Source organism: Dermacentor silvarum, chromosome 4 (genome assembly GCF_013339745.2).
Source record: "Dermacentor silvarum isolate Dsil-2018 chromosome 4, BIME_Dsil_1.4, whole genome shotgun sequence".
NCBI classification, from domain to species: domain Eukaryota; kingdom Metazoa; phylum Arthropoda; class Arachnida; order Ixodida; family Ixodidae; genus Dermacentor; species Dermacentor silvarum.
The window spans coordinates 181,385,281-181,404,407 of record NC_051157.2 but is presented as its reverse complement, the minus strand read 5'-3'; positions in this window follow the sequence as shown (position 1 = coordinate 181,404,407).

Genomic DNA, 19,127 nt, shown 5'->3' with positions numbered 1-19,127 from the left:
TAGCCTGCAGGCAAAGCACAAAAGATTATTTTTTTGAGAAAGCTGCATTCTACCACACAAGCATCTATTCTAGGAGCAGGTAACAGTTGCGAGGTGACTCACTTGACAACACTGAAACAAGAAAAATGCATGACTTGACCCATTCACGAAATATACCTGGAATGGTATCGTCAGTATCGTCAAGTTGCACTGGTTGTTTTACCAGCGAAGCTGTTCTAGCTAACCGTAAAAAATTGCCCGCCAATCCACCCTGTCAAGGTGGTTGGAAAGCGAAGCTTTTTACGCCACCCTCACGGTGACTGCGGCGCACTTGATCACTTGGCCAAATGATCAGTGTGGTACTTGCGCCGTTTCGCAGCGTTCTCCGCTTCGCGCCTCTCGTTGTCCTCGGACCCAACATACGGCGTCTCTGACGACGTATGTTGGGTCCTGCTGCCTGGCCTGACGCACACGTTCCGCTTCTCTAGCGGCATATGCTGGGTCCTGCTGCCTGGCATGACGCATACGTTCGGCATCTTGTGCGAGAGCTGCTGGGTTTTGCCTACGACGCTGTTGAGCGAGACGATTTTGTCCTTTCCGCCGAGCCTTATATTCACGCTCTTCTTCTGCCGTCTTTACTTTCCGTGGTCTACCCATAGTGGGGTAGTCTAGAAAATGAACCGAAGCAGTTACTAGGCTGGAAGGGTTTCGAATGACGTCAACCCTCTTTCAAGCAGCTGCATAAGCTTTGCAACAGCTGCAATCTAATCTTACGGACCGCGCCGAGCCTGTTTCCGTTGTTTGCCCGCAGCCCTTATCATCCATCATGTTGGCTCATCACTTTGAAGCTTGTTTTTGTGGTTTTTCTTGCGAAAACGAGTGCTTAGTTGTACGCTGAATGCCTGAATTCAAGTAAGCTATACTGCTATACCTGCAATTGTTAGCGGTTCGTCGGGATCGTTTTTTTATTACAACGACGGACACGACAGAACCCTTGGTTGGTAGAGGTACAAAGCTTCGCTTTAAAAGTGCCGCCTGCCGCAAAACCTCACCGAGCTATGACGTCACTGCATTGCCTAGCAACCACCTCGCGGAGCGGCGTGCGCTTCGCCTCCTCTCCGTGCCGTGCACATGTTGCCTTGCAATGGGACGTTAAGGAGAGGGAAGGAGAGCATGCACACGTCGCGCACTATGCTCGGGAGAGAGGAAAAATGAGAGCGAGAGAGAGAGAAAGAAATTGTAGCAGCGCCAACGAGGCAACGCGTAGAGCTGCTGCCGACGCCATGCGCGCTTCCCCGTTTCCCCGCATTAGCGCCGAACGCACGCGGTGTCCGTGACTGCAGCAGGCGCCTCTGGCCGCAGCTCGGCAGGTTTCGACCAGCCACGCCCCGGCAAGTGTGGAGGCGCAGCTTCGCCGTGACGTCACTGGGAAGATAAAGCTCTGAGCCGCCGTGACAGCGGCAGAACTCTCGCTGACTCTGTGGCGAGTACATGTACTCTTGACATGGGACGACGAAAGAAGATCTGGACACCCGAAGAAGAAGAAGCCACTCATCTTGAAGCGCGTCGCGCGTCCAAGCGAGAATCTGCACGTCGACGGCGAGCCGATTCGGAATACCGTGCCTAGCAGCAATTAGCATTTCCTAACAAAACTTAGCCAAGCCGAGTAAAACCTGGAAGAAGCTAGGTCGATCACCAGCTCCGCTGTTTACTGCAGCCTTGCACCATTAGTGCAAGCTGCCCACTTTTTAGACTTCATCACAATCTTGCCTGAGCATTGTCTCAGTGCTAAATCTTTGAGGCTGAACAGACAGACACAAGAGAGCTAGTTAGCTCATCAAAGACACAGTCCACCCTGCTTTTCCTTGCCAAGTCTGTCTGCTACATTGAGGCACACACTTAAGGGGAGATGTGGGTCGGAAAAGCACAATTTTTTTCAATAACAAATCTATTTTGTGTTTTGTTGTTTTGTATTCCTCCAAGCCTCCTCTTTTATGCATTAAAAGAAATCTGGGCAGCTTGCACTAGTGGTGCAAGGCTGGAGCAAACAGCAGAGCTGGTGATCGACCTAGCTTCTTCCAGGTTTTACTAGGCTTGGCTAAGTTTTACTAGAAAATGCTAAGTGCTGCTAGGCACGCCCTGTCAAAAAAAAAAAAAACACCGCATATCCACGGGGTGAATGATGATGAGTGGGCGAAGCTCCGGAGGGAATCATCGGTAAACCGTGAATCTTCTGTGTAATTCGCCCAGTCTCACCGCACTAAATCGAACGATTGACTTCCACCAATGACACGCGCCATATGTGACGTCATTCCTATTTTATAACAGCGCCCTTCATTATAATTGCACCATCTCCCGCTTAAGGGGACGCTAGCACAAACGCGTTAGAAACGTGCAGTACTCTCTAGTAAGGGGGAGAGGCCACAGCGTCTTACGCAGCCGTTTACACATGCCGGAACGTGCACCGCGTTTGCCGACGCCATCACATGACTGCTGAGAGAGCATACAACCCCGGTATTCATAAACGCTCGTCGACTTGAACTTGACTTGCCACAGCCTTCAACGCGTTTCGAACGCGCTGCCCAAGGCGGTGGCAAGTCAAGTTGAAGTCGAGGAGCGTTTATGAATACGGGGGTAAGGCGGAGAGGCCACAGCATCTTACACCAGCTTCTTACACGGGCCGTAACGCGCTAGCACAAACGCGTTAGAAACGCGTAGTCTTTCGTTAATGATGGGTATTTATTGTCATCGTGGTGCGTGTGTCCATGTGCGCTTCGTGGCGTAGTGGTTAGCGCCGCGCGTTCGGAAGCGAGGGGTCCCTGGTTCGATTCCGCGCTACGGACACAACTTTCGGAATTTTTTTTTCTCACAAAAGTAGACGTGGCTACCTACTACGACGACTACTACTACTACAGAGGAGGGACAGACCCACACCTTAAGGAGCTTCACCCCTAAAAGCAATTGTCTCCAATTGGGAAGACATCGAGCTTTATCTCCCCGGTGACGTCCCGGCCAAGCTGCGCCTCCTGGATTAAGAGTATCCAGTACTTGCACTGCACTTCGTGCTGACGGAGTACGCAGCTTGCTTAAGAGTACCTGAAGGGTATTTTTGAGACAGAAGCATCACAACCACTTGCCGGTCTTTGGGCAATTTATTGGGAGTCGGCATTGTGGACTCTAACGCGGTGCACTGTATCCTTTGATGTGACTGCGGTTCCGGCTGCGGCATCGGTTGTGGCTCCTTTGTAAATGGTGAAAGTTTCATTGAGCTGTCACAAATATTTAAAGAAAAGTTTTTCCGAGTAGCATCTCCCCTTAACCTACATGCTAAATTCGCTAAATACTGTTTGGTATGCGTTCATGTATGTGTCAGCTCATCCATCATCAATCTATTATCTATCATTCTTCATTTGAACCTTCATCTTCTAGCCAACCAGATAACATCAGTAATGGCCTGGGGACAAGTCGAAGCCCATCACCTTACGGTAACACTGCCTCGTGATTGAAGACCTCGCTGTGTTGTTGCCATAATTTCAATTTCAATAAGAACAAAATTAAAGGAGTGCAAATATTTTAAACTTCGAATATTCGATTAGGGTCGTTTTCAATTTGATTCGAAAGATCTTTTTACTATTCGAAACATTCGAACTCTCAAAAATTGCTGTTTAAGTCATGTTTGCCGCCATACGACCGTGTTATGCGGCAAAGCATACAGATCGTATTGCGGTGAAGCATATTTTTCATGCAGTGAAGCTTATCAAAAGTAACACGGGGGCATTGTCACAGGGCCACTGCTGGTGCTTATGGCCACCCGACACTATGGGCTCAAGCACCCACACTGTATTGCCTCTTCATGCATTTACAACACCAGCCACCAGGTGGAAACATCTGCATCTGCTACTAATCCTGCTAAGTGCCTAAAAACATGGTTTCCAAACTACAAATTTGATCAAGTAGCAACCTTGGCAATGTTTTTAGCCCCTCACACCCAAATAGTAAAGTACCACCTGGATGCTTCAATGATAAACCGGGTTTGAAAACCCGGCTTTAGTAGCAAGGACAATTTCAACACCAAGGAATCCAGATCGTGATCAACAACAAAAGCTCCTGAAAAGGCTCCTTACATTTCGGCACTGTGGAAATGTTTTGATAAGCTCGTCAACCAGCAGCAATTTTTACTTGCTTGTGGCACTAATTTTCACTGCCACAAAGACAAGTTGATGTACACTATGCAATTTTGGGCCAGAAAGAAGATCCGTTGTGAGTGGTAGTGCAAGCGTGTTGCCCACTGTTGGCTCCACTTGCAAAGATATACCTGCCGATACCAGACACCGGTGTGTCCAGTCAGCGACTCTTTTCAGTGCATGAAGGAACTGTGACATGCAGGAGGGTGTTGCTGCTCCCCGAACATGTCAAGCAGCTATCCCTCCTTCATGACAACCTTAAATAACGGCACCTGTGATACTGTCAAGCAAAAAGGGCTGAACTAGAGAATTTTGTTACCCACAAAGCTTAACTTTTCTGTACACTATTTGCTGTGCAAGAAACTTGCTTATCTTTTAGAGATCAGCTCTTCGGCGCCTGTTCCTGCGTTGAGTGTCGGCGTCTCTCGGCGTAAACGAGAGAACCAGCACAGCGAAGGATGCAAGAGCTAATGCGGAGGGCAGCAGAGGATGAAAGACGGCGAGAGCGAAGAGAGTGGGAGGAGGAAGAAAGCTGAGGATGAGGGTGCAGCGGAAGCATGAGCCGAAAAGCAGAGGAGGGTAGACACGGCATGAGCGAAGACAGCGCAAGGAGGAAAGTGGCGGAGGAGGGTGCAGCGGAAGCATGAGGAGGAAAGCTCAATGCCGCATATGTTCACGACGGTGGCCAGGCATACGGCGAGCGTGTCCAAACAAAGCGCTGGTGTGGGCATCGGACCCACTGCGCATGCGCTACTTCGCCTGCGCCACCGCCGCTAGAGAATGCGCTCCGCACGAGCCACCCGTTTCCGTGTCCATGCTTTCTTTCTGAACAATGAGCGACACAACCGGTGGAAGTGCTTCGTCTGCCACTGCTGATAAACGTGCTGCCCGAGCAGAGGCTCGGCACCGCCACCGAGAGGGCCCTGTCCTTCAGAATCAAATTCTTTTGCCACAATACATCGCAAATTCAAAACACCTAAACAGCTGCGCTCAAAATTTGTATCAGGGAGTATCGTAATCGTCAGTGTATGTTTTTGTACCTTTGGTTGGTGATTTTTGCAAAACCAATAGTATTTGCATTCGAAAAATATTCAATTCACACTTGGTTTTCATTATTCGAATTCGCTTTGGAACTGAAAATTTGATATTCACGCACCCCTAAACAAAATGAATCCTTTCAAGCTTGTGTTCCAGGCCATCAGATGCCACCAGTTAACTACCCTAGTGTGGTGACACTGCATACGAGTGCGACACGTATGCGTGTCGGAATAAACAGTCGAAGAGTTGTGCTCTAGGTGACGAAAGGAAAGAACCCCTCTTTATTGTGCAGGCCGATAATATACACTCTGAGGGACGTCACGTGGTAAAAGTAGCTTGGCGCACGCAGTTGTCGCCCAGCTATCTGTCGTGACGTCACACGCCTAACACAGGCAGGCGATAACAGCACATCCCTCTTTTTCAAGCACAGGAACATTAGCACATACATGATAGAGAATATATGTTGTACTAGAAAAAACAAAACCCAAAACATTTATCAAAGCCCAGTCTTATGGGGTTTTTTTTCACCACACAGGAACATTCGCAGATACATGGTACAGAATATATGCAGTACTAGAAGAAACAAAACACGAAACCACTACTCATCAAAGCCCAGTCGCATGGGTTTCTTAACCACTCTACCAAACCGCGTTACAGTGCTAGTGGGGTCCCCATTGGCCACAGCGCGAGTCGGAGGCACCGCTGAATCTGTTGCATTCGAGCCATCTGGGCATTGCCGCCGCCTGACCTTCTGGTCGCTAGCCACGACTTCTTTCGCTCTGCTTTTTCCCGAATTTCGATGAAGTGGAAGCATTGGTACTCTTGTCCTCAGTCGCCCAGCCATAAGTATTTCCGCAGGACTGACCCCAAGAATGCCGGGCGTCGACCAGTAAGCCAACAATGCCAGGTAAGGGTCTTTAGACTTTAGAAGGAGGTGCTTAACCGTCTGAACCATTCGCTCTACTTCCCCGTTGCCCTGCGGGTGCCTCGGACTCACGGTGACATGGCGAAACCCGTATGACACAGCAAACTGTTCAAACTCGGTAGCCACGAACTGAGGACCGTTGTCGGTCACCACGCACTCAGGGATTCCATGCCTAGCAAAAATACTTTTCAGTCTATCAATGACCGTTCTAGACCTTGTGGAAGGAAGAATGGCTACCTCAGGGTAACGTGAAAGATAATCCATGGCGACAAGGTATGTCTGGCCGTTGATTACGCACAGATCTACTCCCACTCTCTCCCAAGGAAACGATGGTGTTGCGGTTGCTATCATGGGCTCGGCTAGTTGCTGGGCATGTTGTGCGCAAACATTGCACTGATTCACGAACTGTGGCAGTTCGGTGCTCAATCCTGGCCACCAGACAGAACCTTTAGCAATACTGCGACAACGCACGATACCTTGGTGCCCATCATGCAGTCTGCACAGCACTTCATTTCTTAGAGACTGTGGGATTACAAGCCTTGTTCCTTTCAACAAGAGACCATCAATCATGCTAAGTATCTTGCCAGTAAGGTATGAGGAAAGAAGGAGCATTCGGTTTCCTTGGCCAATTGGTTTTACACAGCCTGCGCAGGTGTTTGCAAATGGGATCATTAATGTGACATTCTCTCACTCTAGATAAAAAATTGTCTCCCGTTTCCAAGCCAAGCAAACACGCCTTAGAGTATGCTGTGATATCTGACACACTCAAGCCTTTTTCAGAATCGCTGCGTGCAACAGGGGACCGCGAAAGGGTGTCGGCTGTGACTAGCGATTTGCCGGGAACGTACTGGACACTGTAAAGATAGCGCATTAGGCGTAGCCGGAAGCGTTGAATTCGAGGGGGCATATCATCAATGGCCATCTGTCCCAGTAACGATACTAAAGGCTTGTGATCAGTTTCAAAGGTAACATTTAGGCCACGGATATACTCGTCAAATCTTTCGGCTGCCCACGTCAGTGCTAGCGCTTCTTTTTCTATCTGGGAGTATCGCCGTTCTGTGTTCGTGAGGGATCGAGACGCGAAAGCTATTGGTCTACGGTGACCGTCTTTCTGCGTTTGAAAAAGGACAGCTCCCAGTCCGAAAGAGGATGCGTCCGCTGAAAGGATGGTAGGAAGCGTTGCATCGTACATGGCCATACACTGCGAAGAACAAATTAGCCCTTTCAGCTCGTTCAGCGCTCTTGCTTGGTCACACCCCCAGACCCATTCACTATCTTTGTGCAAAAGAGCACGCATCGGAGCAGTAGTTTGCGCCAGGTGAGGCAGAAAGCTACCTAGGTGATTGGCCATACCGAACAAGCTTCTCAGTTCGGTGACATTTTTCGGTGCGTTTAGGTTCTTAATAGCACTGACCTTGGCTGGATCAGGCTCAATTCCATTCTCATTCAGAATATGGCCCAAAATTTTCACTTCATTAACGCCAAACAGGCACTTTTCTTTGTTCAGAGTCACGTTTGCGCTAGCTAGGTGTGACATAACATCACCTAAACGTTCGTCGAGCTGGGCTTTCGTGTCACCAAACACTAAAATGTCATCCATGACGTTGACAACACCTGGCAGGCCACATAGGATTTCAGACATCCTTTTCTGGAAGTACTCCGGAGCGGACGTAATTCCGAACGGTAGTCTGGTAAAACAGTACCTCCCAAATGGAGTCAAGAACGTAGTTCTTCAGAGTCCCTACTTAGTCGGACTTGATGGAACCCCGAGAAGGCGTCAAGCTTCGAAAACCATTTCGCACCCGCCAGAGAGCCTAATGCTTGATCGACCATAGGTAGCGTGAAGCGCTCATTAACAACGCACTTATTTAACTTTGTCAGGTCAACGCATACTCTCAGTTCCCCCGACGGTTTCGTTACCAGGACTATTCCTGCGCACCAATCAGTGGGGCCGTCTACTTTTCTAATTATTCCCATGCGCACGAGTCTCTCGATTTCGTGCTTTAGCCTTTCCATGAGCGGAATCGGCACTCGCCGCGGAACGGTTATTGCATGTGGGATTGCGCCCGGTTGTAGCCTGATAGTGTATTCCCCTGGGATAGTGCCTAGACTACAACCCATGCGCGGAAAAAGTGTCTCGTACCATTGCTTGTCTACAGTAAGTGAGTCGGCAAATTTAATGATACCTAAAGCCTCTAAGGCTGGCAGCCCGAGAAGTACATCGCGAAGAGGGCTAACGACATAGCACGTTTGACGGGCAGTCCTCCCTTTCCACGCAATCTCTGCGTCAAATTTGCCTAGAACATTGAGCTTGTTGCCGCCCGCTCCCTGTAGTACCTCGTCTGCGTTATCCAGGTAGGTGGGCAATCCTGGAAATGTAGAAAGTAGAACCGACACTTCTGCACCCGAATCAACTTTAGCAAGGATAGGCACAGAGTTTACGAGAACATGCACATAGCGCGCTTTCCGGGCCGCGTCAATCGCGCCAATGAAAGTTTCTCCAGTACCATGTTCGACAGCAGAGACGCGTACCTTTCTTTGCGCTGACCCAACTTTCTTGAGGCAGACTTTCGCAAAATGTCCTTTGTTATACCACAGTAGTGGCACTTGGAAACTTTGGCTGGGCACGTCGACCTCGGGTGCGCGTCGCCGATGCAGTAGGGGCACCGTCCCTGATTGTGCTGCGGGTGTTTCTGGTGGCCCACGACGTCCACGATGACGCCTTGGTCCTGAAGTTCTGGCGGGCTCCCGATGTGGACACCTTCTGGTCGAAGGCTCTGCTGCTGCTGTCGCACGGTTTCCTTGGGACGAGCCTTGGCCAGCGCTGTAACCAATATCAGCTGCGGATCCATCTGCAAGGCTTCGGATAGTTGCGCGTCCCGGAGACCGACGACAAACCTGTCACGGATGAGTCTCTTCTTCATATCCCCGAAGTCACAGCGGTCTGCCAGCACGTGAAGTGCGGTTGCGAACTGATCCACCGATTCTTCTGGCCGTTGCTGGCGTCTGTGAAAGCAGGCACTTTCATACACAATGTTCCGCTCTTTGACGAAGTGACTGTCGAACTTCTGCTTCACGACATCATAACTTTTTGCTTCTTCGTCGGTCAGCCCAAATGTAGCAAAGACTTCGCGGGCTTGGCGTCCCATTGTGTAAAGTAGCGTGTGTACCTGGGCCTCTCCTGAACATTCGTTGAGAGCTGTGGCGAAGCGGTAGTCATCGAAGTGGTCGATCCACGCCGACCACTCTGACGTTTTGTCAAAGTCCAGCGGTGGTGGCTGCTGTAGCCCCGGGATTACCGTTGCGGGCTTGTTTGCCATTTTCTGGAAATGCTGCCGCCCACGGCCTCAGCGAGATAGTTGACCTCCGCCCACTTCTGACCATGTGGTGACACTGCATACGAGTGCGACGCGTATGCGTGTCGGAATAAACAGTCGAAGAGCTGTGCTCTAGGTGACGAAAGGAAAGAACCCCTATTTATTGTGCAGGCCCATAATATACACTCTGAGGGACGTCACGTGGTAAAAGTAGCTTGGCGCACGCAGTTGTCGCCCAGCTATCTGTCGTGACGTCACACGCCGAACACAGGCAGGCGATAACAGCCCACCTAGCACGCTGGTATACTTTTCTCCACACATCTTCCTTCCTGTGATGTTATCTGGGGCTACATATAGTAGTAACGATCCCATTTCATTTTTTATTTTTCACTTATTTTTGCCCGTCATGCCAAGTGGCCAATCTCAGTGATCAAGGAGACGTGGTGGCATCTGAGCCGATGATGAAGGGCAAAAAGAATAAAACATAAGATGGAGCCCTTACGAAATACTGTCCCTAGTTCTTCACATCACACCACTTCCAGTGCAGCATTCCTGCTCTTGAATTCTACTTCCTTTACATAACTTATCAATCGACATGTAGTTTCCTCGATGCAGAAATCAGAAAGTACTGGCTTCTTTCCTGCATATGCTTTGCACAACGAAGGCATTTTCAGCTGGCAGTTACTTTGCTTCTCCTGCTATCTGAAGCACATATTTCCATAAAAACATACTTACCCACGTATTCAAAAAAAGTCGGCAGATCCCACGCCCTGTGGGAATGATGTTATGCGAAGCAGTGTGGGGGAGCTTACCAAGTTTAGGAAATTACCCCGATAGCACCAAGACGCAGGCAGCTGTTTCATGACCTACATGACAAGCATGTCATGACATTCATGTTATGAGTCCTCAGGACTCCCTTTAGCTACGCCTAAGAGATCTTAAGGTGAAAGCCTTAGTCATGCTCATGACTATGACTTCTACCATGATCCTTTAGTGTTTCCTTCACTTCGTACCCACGTCTGAACCCATTTCAGTGGCTTTTGAGTGTTAATCTTTTTTCGCTTGGTCATTGTCATTTTTGCTGAGTCATGCTCATGGTTATGGCTTCTACCACCATCATTTAGTGTTTCCTTCACTTAGTACCCACGTCCAAACCTGTTTCAGTGGTTTTTGAGTGTTAACCTTTTTTTCTGCTGAGTCATGCTAATCACTATGACTCCTCCATCATGCTTTAGTGTTTCCTTCACTTAGTACCCGCGTCAGAACCCTTATCAGTGGTTTTTGAGTGTTAATGTTTTTTCGCTGGGTAACTGTCATTTTAGGCGGCTTTTTCATGACCTACATAACATGCATGTCGTGACATTCATGTTATGACCTGTCATCTATGTTCTTCATACACTGTTGTCATACTATTGTAGAGAAGTGACGCAGCAGTTAGTTTTCGGATGCATCAGCTCACCAGGGATATGACGATGAAGGGGGATGAGCTCTGGCAGCTGCAGGTGCAGATCGGCAGGTACGACGACAACGCGAAGTAACATTTGAAGAAACTATATTTATTTAACTTGGCATTAACTTGGCATTAACTTGGCACCTTAAAACTGTACACACACATATTATACATGAAACGATGTCATACCGATCGTCGACGGCCAGCCTGACCAGGCCGTGGTGAAGTGGCGCCGTGGGCTGCATCGTCCTTGCTCACCACGAAACGACTCGAACCCCTTCCTTAAATGTGTTTCTCCAGCATTCAAGGGGCCCGCGGACCCGTGGTAAATGCAGGCTTCTGCACCAATCGCCTATTCAAGCCAATCAGGCAAGCCGTTGTGCTCCAATAGGGGCCAAAGTTTTCGCGACCACGCAAACATGGTTGCGACAACACACCGTGAACAACAAATTTGGCCATGCTAATGAATCTTTTCCCCCCGATACAGCCAAGCGTGGAGCGACCGCGCTACACGTGCATACACTCGTTCAAACTCGTTTCGGGATTCCTCAAGGTCGGCTGCGGCATACGTTCTTCGCGACACTATGCCAATTTTGGTACCTACCAAGTTGACGAAACGACCATGAGAGCACCAAGACGTAGGCAGCTGTTTCATGACCTACATGCCACACATGTCATGATATTCATGTCATAACCTATCCTTTATGTTCGTCATACACTCTTATCATAGTAGGCCAATTGTGGTAAATACCAAGTTAACGAAACGACTATGAGAGCTGCAAGACGTAGGCAACCGATGGATGGACGGACAGACAGACAGATAGATACTGTCAAATTTGTAGCAAATGTTAACCAAGAAATGCTTCGCATTTAAATTGCATCTTAACTTGAAGCCCAGGCATGACTTGATCTAAATGACGCCTGCTGTGAATGTGCCAAAAGATAAGCAATGAGCGTCTTGGGCACGTTCACGCCAGGGGTCATTTAGATCAAGTCAAGCATGTGCTTCAACTAAGGTGTATTTCGGAATACGGGGGTTAGAATGTCCTTGTACTGGTCAAGGAATATGCCATAACATACAGAAGAAAGGAAAGATATTTAAGTACAGTAAAAATGTTGATTTGCAGCTAAACTTCAGTTACTTCACGAGCTACAGAACACACATGATGTACAGTAGAAGCTTATATTGATACGTTCCTGTATAGCACAATTTTCCGGCAGAAACATTTGTGATCAAAAGCACTAAAAATGACCCAATACCCTTATGCAGTTTTCTAAACAGTTATTATGTTCTCAGAACCTCCAATTTCTCGGCGGACATTTTCAGTAAGTTGTCAAACTACAATCGTATATGTTCTTCGATGGCTATATCCTACCTAAAAAAGAAAAGGCGTAACCGCAAGCAGCAGGCGCAGTCGAAAGCCATAGCAGCCCACTACGGCAGGTTCTTTGCAGTACTTGCCTGCCTGCATCACGTGAAAATGCCGACCTGCTCTCGCGCTCCCGGTTTATTGTTTCGGAATCATCCCATTTCGCAGAACGTCGCACATTGCATTCATTGCGGTTGCTATGCTTGCGTTGGTCAGATTGAGAACTGCGGCCATGGCATCGAGGAAGCGCAAGCCTTTGACCCTCAAGGAAAAGCTTACTGTATTGGCAGTCGTCGACCCGAACCCAAACAGAAAGTGCATACACATCGCCAGTGAGCTTGAATTGCTTGTGTTAAATGGCAACACGATCATGTCGAAATTCAAGGAAAAGTTTTCGGTGCTGGAACAAAGCAAGGCTGCGGTGCTTCGAATGGGGAACTTGAAGGAACGCTTCTCAAGTGGTTCTAGCAAGCGAGGGCTTCTGGCATAAGCGTTGATGGTAGCATTCTCTCGAGAAAAGCTATGGAAATTGCCAATGTTTTGGGAATGGACAACTTTACCGCATCAAACGGATGGATCAGCCGTTTTTGGACATGATGGCATTGCCTATCTACAGGTAAGCGGAGGCAGCAAACATGGATCAGGCTGATGATGAGAAGTGGATCGCACTGCTCCCCATCATTTTCAACACTTATGACCAGCGTGTTATGAAGAATGTGGATGAGCTTGGCCTTTTCCTCGGTGCCCAGACTAGCCAGTCAGTCACTAAACCTTCCTGTCACAGTGATAAGATCAGCAAAGATTGCATTATGGTACTACTTTGCAAGAATGAAGGTGGCAGCGACAGATGAAGCCATGAGTGATCGGAAAGGCAAAGAGCCCAATGTGCTTGCAGAACACATTTCTCGCCTGTCTTGTGTTTACAAGCATAACGCGAAGGCATGGATATGCGACATCTTTGAACACTTCCTTCAATATGTCGATGGACAACTGGGGTGCAAAGGGCACAGCGAGGTTTTGTTTGTGGACAACTGCGCAGCTCATACGAAACACGTCGTTCATCTGCAATTTTCATTTCGTGTTCCTCCCATCAAACACAAGCCAGTTGCAACCTCTGGATGCAGGTGTTATAAAAAACGTTAAACGTCTGTATAAGAAGTGTCTTGTACATCGATTCCTTGCTCGTGTGTCCAGGGGTGAGGACCCTGGGAAGCTCTCACTGTTTGGACGCAATGCACTATCTCAACCATTCCTGGGAAAGCGTAATGCATGAAGCAGTAAAGAATTGCATTAAAATATGTGGTTTTCAGAGCATCCCAGCGGCCAAAGAATTCAAGTCCAGCGTTAGCGACGACGCTCTGACATGAGCTCCTGAAGATGAAATTGAAGCAGAGTTTTGACAGACTGGTGCAGAAGGCCGGTTCTCAGATTTCATCACGGTAGAGTAGACAATAATGTTCAGACGTGGGAGCCACAAAACGTATCAGAGATTGTAGCAGAGATTAAAGGCGATGCTGCACAATCGGCCGAAAATGATGAGGAAGAAGACGGTGGGCAGCTGCTGGCTACTTTCGTCGAAGCCCTCGCCAGGCTAAGTGCGCTGTGCAGCTTCTTTCGTGCAAACAACGCTAATAGAGAAATTGGTCTGCAGCGTGGCGGAGAGGAACTCCTCCTTCCAAAAGGTCAGGTACTGTGCCAACAAAAGATTACAGATATGTTCAACAGGAAAAAAATGCCCTCCCATTTCATACCTTCTTGCTTTCTTGACATTCTTTCAATTTTTAGTGACTTCGGATCCTATGCTTACTGGATAGTATGTTTTTTTTTCTCGAGTTTCTTTTTCACAATGCATGAACGAGGTACTACTGCATATTCCTGCTAATGTGAAAAAAAATGGTCCCCATGCTGGGAGAAACTGGCTGTCGTATTTCAAAATCAAATCTAGAAGTGCATCTTTTGTGGGTTTCTTTCGTCTGTTTAGCCAGCGTAATTACTACTTTTGCCCGACTGAGGAGCATGTAAAGGAACACCATTGGAACAGAATTGGTACATTATTCTAGCATGCATCTTCGAAGTGTTTACATATCTTGACAAAGCCTAATCAAGAATTATGTTCGGCTGTAGAAATTGCAAGGAAAAACTCAACACTTCCGAAATCATCAAACTCGAGGACATCTCATTCGATTTCGCTCAAGATACATGAAATCAACTCAAATTTGACATTTATAAATTGCAAAATACACACGATCGCATGTACAGGAACTCTGTCCATGCCTACAGAATGGCTTCAACTTCAAAAGTAAAGCCATGGCCAACCATTGATGCTATACTGCTTCAATTATCAGTTTTGCAGCAACTTAATGTGTCTTCCCGTTGGATCGGTTACAAGTGCTGCACATCTGCTTAGAGTAGCAGCGTTACAGAGAGAATGAATACGAAAGGCCGCTCACGAAAGCAGGTCACTGTTGCAACTTGCGTGGATCGAACAGTGTCAGGAGGCACCTTGGTGGGCGTAAACATGACTTCGGCTGCCGCATTCACTGGGGTAACAATGACGTTCCGCCAAGAAGACAACTAGCCATGCTCTCTGATTTATGTAAATCACCAAGAGAAGCAGTTTTAAAAAGAAAAAGTAAAGAGAAAATTACTTGGTAGATAAAAGTGCTTCACTGACAAAGTACCTCTTTACAACCTCATCAGGCATTAGTATGAAACAAAGAGGAAAACCAACACACATACTCACATTCGCACGTTAAAACATTTCACATGCACGAAACAAGCATCTGACAAGGGCATAACGTCTGTGTCAAATTTCTAGATGTACAATGTATTGAGACGAGCATACGAAAGCACAAATTGCGTACGTTGACGCGGCCAACTACAACCATGAAGATTGGCGAACTCAAAGGCACGGATACTCACAGTGATGTAAAGCTGTTTGGGGTCAGAATTTAAGAGGTTCAAAGGGAGAGTCCTAGGTTCATCCTGGCTTTGCATGACTCCCAACGTTGAGTGTCTCTATAGGTGAAAAGATGCCAGGCACTGCACACATTTGAGAGGATTGTAATTGCTGAATGCATGAAAAAAAATCTACAAGCATAAGCAGTACGGCTGCCTGAATAATAAAATTTCCTAATCGAATTGAATATTCAATATTTCTAAACACAGTGAAATATAAAGCTCACATCAAGTCCTCTCAGTAAAAAAGTCTCACTGACACTATTTACATTGATTATTTACAGGCATATGTAAATGCACGTAATGCTGTTCGCAAATGGACATCCAAAGGGACACAAATGGAGACGCTTGTAAACAGTAATGGAAAAAAAACACGAAACAGCTTGTCACCAGGTGCTTGTAAAATGTTCAGTTTCTCAAAGTCGCGAAGTGTTAAGAGTACAGCCCTACGATTCCTCGGGCTGCAACTGATACATATCCGTATACATATACACCGTTAAAGGAAGTTGAGAGGTTGAAACGAAACAAACCACCTAGTTGTGCGACTGGTGTTATTAAACTGTCCAAAAGGAAGGACTGCCCAGCTGGTGCCTACACGTCGTGCGGGAGTGGGACCATCGGCCTGCACAGGCAGCATATTATATTACCTCAACGGTGGGAGCGGCTTCCCCCCGGCCGATTCGCGCTGTCGTGTGCATTCTGGAGAATGGACATTCTGTTGTGCGGCGCCAATCGGCAACCACCACGATTTGTAGAGCGTGTAAATAAACAATTGCTTCATTACCAAGATGTCTTAGCAACCCTCCTATACCTGGTTCCTCTCCTGCCAACTCAAACCATGAAACCCTGAACTCCGCGTCTAGCACTGTAATCTATTAGCCTGACGCCATGTCAGTGAACTGTCCATAATGAAACATGTGTCTTGCGTCTCTAGCCTGTGTCTTATGTAACTAACGTCCAATTTGGATTGTGTTTTTCCGCTCTAAAATCTATTTCTTCTTTGTCAGTTTAATACAATGTTTTCATGTTTCCGTTTGTGCATCCAATCACCTTCTCAAGTGTGTTTCTCTCCGAGCGGCACACTCACATGAGTGACATCTCCCACTAAATTCTTTACTGTCTGTTTCAATAGGTTGGTGATTGCACAGCTGAAACCCTTCTACTGGTTGCCATCTAATGTAGAGAGATATTTTGCAACCTCGCCAAGTTCTGTAATGGCAGACTTGCTGACGCTTCACAAGGCTCAACCCAGCAACCTTTCCTGGGGAAAAATGTGTTTGCAGGTATGCCCATGACTGGTAATTGAGTGACTGGTAATTGGAGAAAAGCATAAGAATGCAGTTTCGTGCACTACATTATCAGAGTCCATGCCAAAGTGTCCTCCATTGTGTGCCTAGTTAGTAGGTGTAATGTACATATCACACAGTCACCTATCTACCACAAAGCTAACCATATGAAGTCAACAGGCAATGATGCCAAGGTCCTGGGCTATGTACGTGTATGATATCTGGCCCTCAGCAAGATGTAATACACATACACAAATACTACAGAAAATGTATGGGAGGATAGCTGCCACCATAGCTCTATTGGTAAAGCATCACAAATGTAATGTGGGAGATTTATTTTGACCACCTAGGGATCTTTGACATATCACCAATGCACTGGAGACAGGCGCTTATTCAGTGACGGATAGCGTTTCTTCATAGGTCACTACCGCAGCAGCACACAGACTGCTTGGTTACCACACAACAGCTTCTATTAACCAGCTTACAGCAGCAAAAGCGATTTCATACATAGGTGCACTAGCACCAGCAGAAATCCCTTGACAAGCATGCATACATATGACAGTGATCATTACTGTTACAACAGGTGGAAGTAAGGAGGGAATATCTGGGAATCATGACAGGTAAAACTTCAAACTGCACATACAACAGGGCTCGTACTGGTTTCCAAGGCAAAAATTCAAGGATATTCAATGACTTTCCAGGACCTGTCACAGGTTTTTCAAGGACTCAAAGCGGCATCCAAAGTAGGATTTTTTTATTCTTAACATTTACAAAAATGGCTAGTTTTATTGCACTTATAATAAATAAATGTATATCACAATTATAATAAAATGTCTAGTCATGATAACTTCTCAAGATCACAACACAAAATAAATGCTTACAACAGCAGCTGACATTTCTCCAGTGTAGGCTGGGTAAAGTTCACCAAACATATTCAAAACATTCAGTATAAAGTTATTCCACTAATATAAAAATAAGTAATTTATATCAAAATAATGTTAATGTCTTGCCTTGATCACTTTGCAAATTCACAATACCGAAAAAATTCACAAAACACAATGAACGCTCACAACAGCTACTCTGGCTTCTCCAGTGTTAACTGGGTAAGTTTACCAAACATTTCCAACACATTCAATGTAGTCTTGCTACTCATCCATTGTATAACAAAAAGATGTCCGCACTGAACTGCGGAACGTGTCTCTTGCTCTGTTCACGGTTCTTAATTCTATGGTTTGATGCGGTGAAGCCTTTTATTTTTTCCGCGCAGTTCTACAAAGCCATGTGCGCTCGCCCCGGCGTATTGTTTTTGAAATGGAGAGTTTGTCAGATTGCGCTGATCTACCACAGAAAGGAGGTCGCAATGTAGATATCAGAGTGCATTGCTCACGAAATTCAAGGATTTTCAAGGAAGGCAAAAAAATTCCAGTACTTTCAAGGGCCTTGAAAACGCACTTTTAAGTTTCAAAGGTTTTCAAGGATTTCAAGGACCTGTACACACCCTGTGTAACTACAGCTACACACGTTGGTTGAGGTAAGACGGACTGCTTAGGAACAAGCAGCAGCATTGTGTCACGTTTCTTCTGTTATGTATGGTTTTTAGATGTGTACATAAGGCAAATGGCGACAAGAAAAATAAACTAGTTGCAAGTTCACGTTTCACTTCAAGTTTCTTCTTGTTCCTAGTCAATCCTTCGTCTACACGAGCGCAAGCAGCTCGTGTAGCCATGTCGTCCCACCAACTAGCCCCTGTAAAGGGCTTATTAACAAACATTGTTTTTTACTTTGAAGAAGTTGCCAAGTGGCCCGCGAGGCCCTCCTGGCACTTAAGTTGTAGCAGTATGAAACTTATCCATAAGTCAATGCATACCTCCAAGTTTGATCAGTCCTGCTGGAAATTCTTGGGACGTTTTCTAGTCTAGTCCTCCTTACTGGGACGAGGCACAGCAACCACTGCCTATCTCTTCACAAAATGTATTGCTCTTCAATCTCAAAAACAGTCGAACTGGCACACACCCCTACTGTCGCCACTGCTAACAGCCATTGGACCACATGCCAGATAGCACGGACCTTGGAACCCTCTTAAAGCTCTGTGCCCTCTTTCGAGAGGAACGACGGCAGCTTATTACATGGCAGCACCAAGGGGGCAGTAAATATGCAGTACCTGTTCGCTCATGCCCAGCTTGACACTAGCCCTCTGGGTAGTGTCGCCTCTCCCAGCGCTAGCATTTCTCGCAGCAGCTTGGCTTGCTGAAAACAACTGTCATTGGTAAAACATAGTACAAAGCGAGAGCAAACGAAAGTAGACAAGCTATACACAGTTAATCAGCACACCGGTACATTCCTGCTGCTAGGCACGAGCAAATGCTCTTGCGATGACTTAAGCTCCAACAACAATGACTTGTGCCAAATATTCTGCCTGCAGTATAACAGAAGGATCAAGTACAACTTTGAGAAATTCCACAGAATGACCTTTGTCAGAAAAGGTAAGAGCCATGGCAGGGCACGTCCCTACGAAGGCCGATGATCGCTACGAAAGTTGACTGTGCTAGCAACAAAATTAAGGACATTACCCTTTCCGTATCTTCATAGAATCAGGTACTCACATATCTGCGCCGATAGA